We start from the raw sequence: 6,153 nt of genomic DNA on the forward strand, positions 1-6,153 counted from the left end.
TAACATCCTGGTACCCATTTTTACTGATGGATGAACATGGACAGCAGGTGTCTTATGGAAACACGATCAAATGTTTTTCAGAGGCACCAGGGATCGACCCCCGGACCTCATTGTATGAGCCGAATGTGCTAGCACTGAAGTTTGAGAACGGATAAGGTGATTAAGGCACGTGGAACACTTTGGTATCTTTATTGCGGAAATTATATGACCCTTGTGGGTTTAGCGTTTAGTTGTGATTATAATTTATTGCGGAAACGCTGTGTCCCTTCCCAGCAGGCTTCTTCAGTCGAAGATATGCATAGGTTGCATCCCCGGGGTGGTAGTATACCATAGATAGGACCGGACTTTGAGTCGAGGTGAGGTAGGATGACGGCTCTTAACCTGTGTATATATAATGTGTTAAAAAAAAAATAAGAGTTGGCCACGTCTTATTGATAATTGTGTTTTAATAATAGCATTAATTTAGGCTTGCTAAATATAAAAGCGCACTGTCTCAAGAAAATAGATGGTAGACAATATGTTGTAGATCATACCATTATTTTCGTGACGCTTCGCATTGTTTAGAGCCAAACGTAGCTCTTTAATAAAGGTTTGCTGGACAAATTGTTTATCATCATACTTGTTGGTATGCCTTGCTTCTTAGGAGGAAATAGCTGTCAAGACATAACAGTAAGAAGTCGTTTTAAGGGAAAAAATTATACCACAAACTTCAAATAGACAGCCTCAAAGATCAAATATACACACATCAAGCAATACAGATAACGCATTAATATTGACCTCTAGATATTGCACCAACAAGACGGGGTAAAACGCAAATTACTAATATACATGAGCTGTAAGATGTTAAAAGCAAAATGTCTACCGAAATTTTATTCAATTTTGGGATCACTTGAAGATTCCTACAGTCCCCCATCAATAACCATCCTTCCCCATCAATAACCATCTTTCCCCATCCATAACCATCCTTCCCGCTAGGTACTAGGCTAGTTTTGGTAATAAATTAAAAATTGCTATATGCAGTATTTGCGAACCTCATTTAACATGGATGGAAATTCTCTCACGTGATGCTAGAAACTTTATTAAACACCAAATAATAACACACTGACCAACTATACAAAAGTTAACATAGAAAGGCAGTGATCAGTCAGGCGTGCAGTAGCTGTGAGGTGATTCATTATTAAGGTGGGTAGTACCTCAGGCCACCTCAAAGCTACTTCAAGTTTGACGGAATGATCACATCATCTGTCTCTTGAACGCTTGAGCCGGTAAGTTTATCTTACAAACTTCAATATACATTAATATACACTTCCTGTGCGTTACAAACTTCAATATACATTAATATACACTTCCTGTGCGTTTAATTGTTCTCTTAACATTGACTTTAGCTTACGAAGGCTGCTGTAAAACCGGCTGTTATTAGTTACGAAGCCTAGTGTAAGACCGGCTGTTATAGGTTGCGAAGCCAAGTGTAAGACTGGTTGTTATAGTTTACGAAGCCTAGTGTAAGATCGACTGTTATAATTTACGAAGCCTAGTGTGAGACTGGCCGGGGAAGCCATGATCCCTGGAGCATTAACATAAGCACGAAGGCAGATAACTTGACCCTTCTCCACTCCTCGCACTTGGACTAATGCACCTCTCCTGACGTGTTGGGACGATACCAAATTTGACTGATACCAATACCATCAAAATTGGCCGATACACGCTGATACCGATACTTTGGCACACCCTTACTCCTGACAATATTGTACCCACGTTTTTTTTTATTTCAATAAATTCCAGATTGTTGTTTTTAAGGTGAGCGTTATCTTTCAGTGTAAAGCAATATAAATGTCATAAATCCTAGTTATGTAGTTACGGGTGAGAATAATAAAAGTGTCAACATGTCTGGCATTGTTGCTGCTCTTATGATTTTTATTAAAAGGACACGCGAGCAAACAAAAGGATATGTATTAGAATGTCTCGGTTCAGGGTCTTTGATAGCATTGTCAAGCCGTAACGGCTTGACGAAGCTCCTGTAGATCGAAAATGTCGCATTAGTTGTACTGGTGTCTTCTTACCTAACATATTGTCAGTAATTCTACCAACATTAATACATTTTAGAAGTGATCAAGGTCCCAGCATCGAAAATTTCTGTCCTGTACACTCTTCGGTATCAGTTACCAAAGTTTTGACCAGGCTCTCCCTATGCCTGCTCTAAAACCGGGCCGTAGGGGTAATGATCCTCGGAATCATTCGGATATGAAAGGCACTCTGGGAGTGGTACTGGTAGGTCCCTCACTTGGGGGAGCAACACCGCCGCTCACCTTGTGACATTCAACCAGGCTATAACTGCAGCACCAACACTTTCTGCCCTCCGAGGCCTATTTTTAACTCTTCTTGCATCGCAATTCTATTTCAGCCCCTTCAAGAACACAAGAACGAAGGCAGTTTGCAGTAAGCCTACTGGCCCATTTGATAAGTAATATACATATGCAACACCATCTTTATTGGCGAGTTAATAGTCAATATTCAATACAGATTCCTACTGTTGCACATGTGTGTCTTATTTATCAACTTGTCGGTATGGTATACCATTTATATGAAGATTGCTGGCCCATGCTAGGAAGGTTCAATTCACATCCATACTCACTCGTGTACCCGTCCAACCTCTGTTAAAGCTACCCAGAGTTCTCGTCTCAATGGCGCTACCAGAAAGTTTGTTCCACTCATCTACAATTCTACTGCCAAACCAGCACTTTTCCCATATCCTTTTTAAATCTACATGTCTCCAGCTTGAAACCATTGCCGAGTCCTCTCTTGGTTAGAAGGTGCTGCCTTGGTTCCAGTAAAAGGCTCTTCATCCATGTAATTGGTGCAAACCTCCTTCCTTGGATCAAACTTGATTACCGCCCAGTTTCCATGCGCTGCATGGTTGTCTAGTTTTGGCGTTTCTCCGTGAATGTAATATAATAATTTAAAGAAATAAATTATGATAATCGGTAATAACTGAAACACATGCGGGTTATTTGTATATCGTTCCAGTCACGGTATTCTGCCTTTTTTTGTTATTTAGTAATAAATGAAATTATGATAAAATAGTGGTAATATAATAATGCACTACCAAAATCATTAGTGTTATAATCATAACCATTATTTTTAAAGTAGTGAAGGGGTAAGCCAGTGGAAAGCCTCGGTCAAATGACCAAAAGCTCCAGCTGTGGGTCATCACATGAATTAAGACCCGCGTCAGGAAACACTTGTCCTGTTTCCTGACAAACCTTACCTAACCTAACATTCTAGTTGTCATACATCTTTGAAAATGCACATTTGTTTTATTAGAATGCACGAGAATGAACACTGCTGTAGGCTTATTGGCCCATGGTAGGTAGGTCCACCTCGCACCCAACAACCTCTATAATGTACCCGTGCAACCTACCCAGAAATAGGTTGGACGGGTCTTCAAGTAGGTTTGGTTGGATGTAATTGGACCTGCCTTTCATGGGCCAAATAAGCCTGTTGCAGAGTTCATTCTTATGATGATGGCTAGACGTGTGGGTTTGGTCTCTATTCTGTAAGTTTAGTTGTGAATATTTACACTTGATGTTCTTGACCATGGTCTTCCCTAAGATTCATTCGCTGTAGCCTCTTGTTTTTAAAATCCTTCATTCTCGACTAACTGAAGGTTAGTAATAATGGTAGAATTACCAATGAAATGTTAAGTAAATGGACACAGATGCAACTAATGTAACATTTTCATCGTGGTTATGTTTCGCTTGTAACGGCTTGATAAGGCCCCTGGAAAGCAAAACGTTGCCCCAATAAAATGTCACATTAATTGCATCTGTGTGTATTTGCCTAACAACTGAAAATTTCAATCACGTCTGCTGTATGTTCCATGCGAGTGTAGCTATTTTTTATATAATAATAATAATAAAATAATAATAATAATAATAATAATAATAATGTAATCAGTTATTTCATCAGCACAGTTTTACAAAGGGGTATTATTGCCTTACAAATTTATTAACCTTTTCACAAAGATATTCGAGTCAGACCAAGGTAAAGAATACGCTCCTGTGTGTACGGACTTAAGTAAGGCCTTTGATAAAGTTCCACATAGGAGATAAATATAATTTTAATTTTTAAAGGGGTGGTAAGCCAGGGAGATTCTTCTGGCAGATGACAAAAAGTTCCAGTGACGGGTCATCATATAGCAAAGACCCGCATTAGGAAACATTTGTCCTCTTTTCTGACCAATCTTACGTAACCTAACTGACAAGAAAATGGCGGCATATGGAATAGGAGAAATTGTCTCTTGGGTCGAGGCATGGCTGACCGAAAAGCAACAGTTTGTGTTGATGGGGAGAAGTTAGAATGGGGGACCTGTCACGGGTGGTGTGGCACAAGGGTCAGTGTTGGGAGGCTTGTTGTTCAAAATCTTCATAAACGACATCGATGAGGGAATAGCGACACAAGTAAATTTGCCGATGACACTAAAATAGGATATCAGATAATTTCTGATGTTGACAGTAGGCTACAAGATGACGTGGATAAGTTAATGTTGTGGTTGAAGAAGTAAAGTGAAGGTTCTAATCCTAGGAAAAGGAAATAACTATGGTACTTACAAGGTAAACGATGTAGATCTTAGAGTGAATGCGAAAAAGATTTAGGAGTTCTGTTAGCAGAAACTTAAAGCCAAGATAACAGTGCATAAGTGTCTGCAATAAAGCTAATTGAATTCTTGGCTTCATATAAAATTTAAATAATAGAAGCCCAAGGTTATACTTCAACTTTATATATCCTTTGTAAGGCCTCATTTATATTATGGTGCTCAGATCTGATCTCCATATTGCAGGATGGACATAAAAACGCCGAAAAAAATACAGAGAAAGATGAAAATAGACTGAAGGTTTTGAGCTTGCAGTCTTTGGACAGTTGTAGAATTAGGGGATTGAAGTGTAGACATGGAAAACAAGAAGAAATTAAGGGGATGTGCAGCGCGTGTTCAAAATATGTAACATTAGACAGGACTTGTAACAGTGGATTCAAGTTAGAGAAATATAGATTCAGAAAGGCTAGCAGTAAAGTTGTAGATGAGTTGAACAAACTTTCAGGTAGCCTCATTGATGCAAGAACTTTGGGAGAGTACATGAATGAGTGTGAATTGGACCTGCCTTGCATGGGCCAGGAGGCCTGCTCCAGTGTTCCTTCGTTCTAATGTTAGGTTTGCGGCTATAGTAATACATGAATGGTATACAATACCGACAAGATGAAAACTGAGACACATGTGCAGCATCTGGGTATCATTATTGTAGACGTTTCGCCATCCAGTGGGTTTATCAATACAGATTCTAGGACATAATTTGAAGACAGTAGAACTATACACAAAAGATGAGGTAATCAGTCCCTCAGCCTTGGAGTTGGTGTGAAGAGCACTGTAGCTGTCTCAGTTGTCAGCTATTATGTAGGTTGTATCTGTGTAGTTTGATGTAATTAAATTATATTAAGTTTAGTATAGTGTCTCTTAATATTACAAATGGTATACGATACTGACAAGTTGTTGAATAATAAGACACTTGAAAAAATACCAAAGTGAAAACATTTTCAATACGAGTTTTATTGTGATTTCTTCCATGAGACACATGTGCAACACTTGGGTATCTTTATTGCCGAAACGCTTCGCCTGCACAACAGGCTTTTTCAGTCGAATATAGCAAGCAGTAGAATTCTACTACTTGTAGAATTGTTCTCTTTAGTGTATCCGAGTGAATGAGTCTGTTGTGCTGGAGAACCACTTTGGCAGTAAAGATACCTAAGTGTTGCTAATGTGTCTTAATGAATTTTTTAATGCATGGCGCACCATTTTCAGCCTGCCATTTTTTGTGTATTATAAATTATACTGGTCTACCTTAGTTTTTGGGGTCCAAATTGAACTCGTTGAACTTACCTTGTGGGTACAGTGTAATTTGCCTCCAGTTTATTGCTGTTGCTCAATTTGCTTATGAATCTCTCGGATTTGCATGTCAGTGTTTTGCAAATGGAAGTAAGCACTGTGTACGTGCGTGGGTGTAAATAGGACCTGTTTAGCATAGGTCAATAATCCTACTTCAGTATTCCTTTTCTTTTATGTTTTACTTATGTTCATAATATTGAATATCCTAGTGCTTCAGA

This window comes from Cherax quadricarinatus, chromosome 84 (assembly GCF_038502225.1).
Source record: "Cherax quadricarinatus isolate ZL_2023a chromosome 84, ASM3850222v1, whole genome shotgun sequence".
NCBI lineage: Eukaryota > Metazoa > Arthropoda > Malacostraca > Decapoda > Parastacidae > Cherax > Cherax quadricarinatus.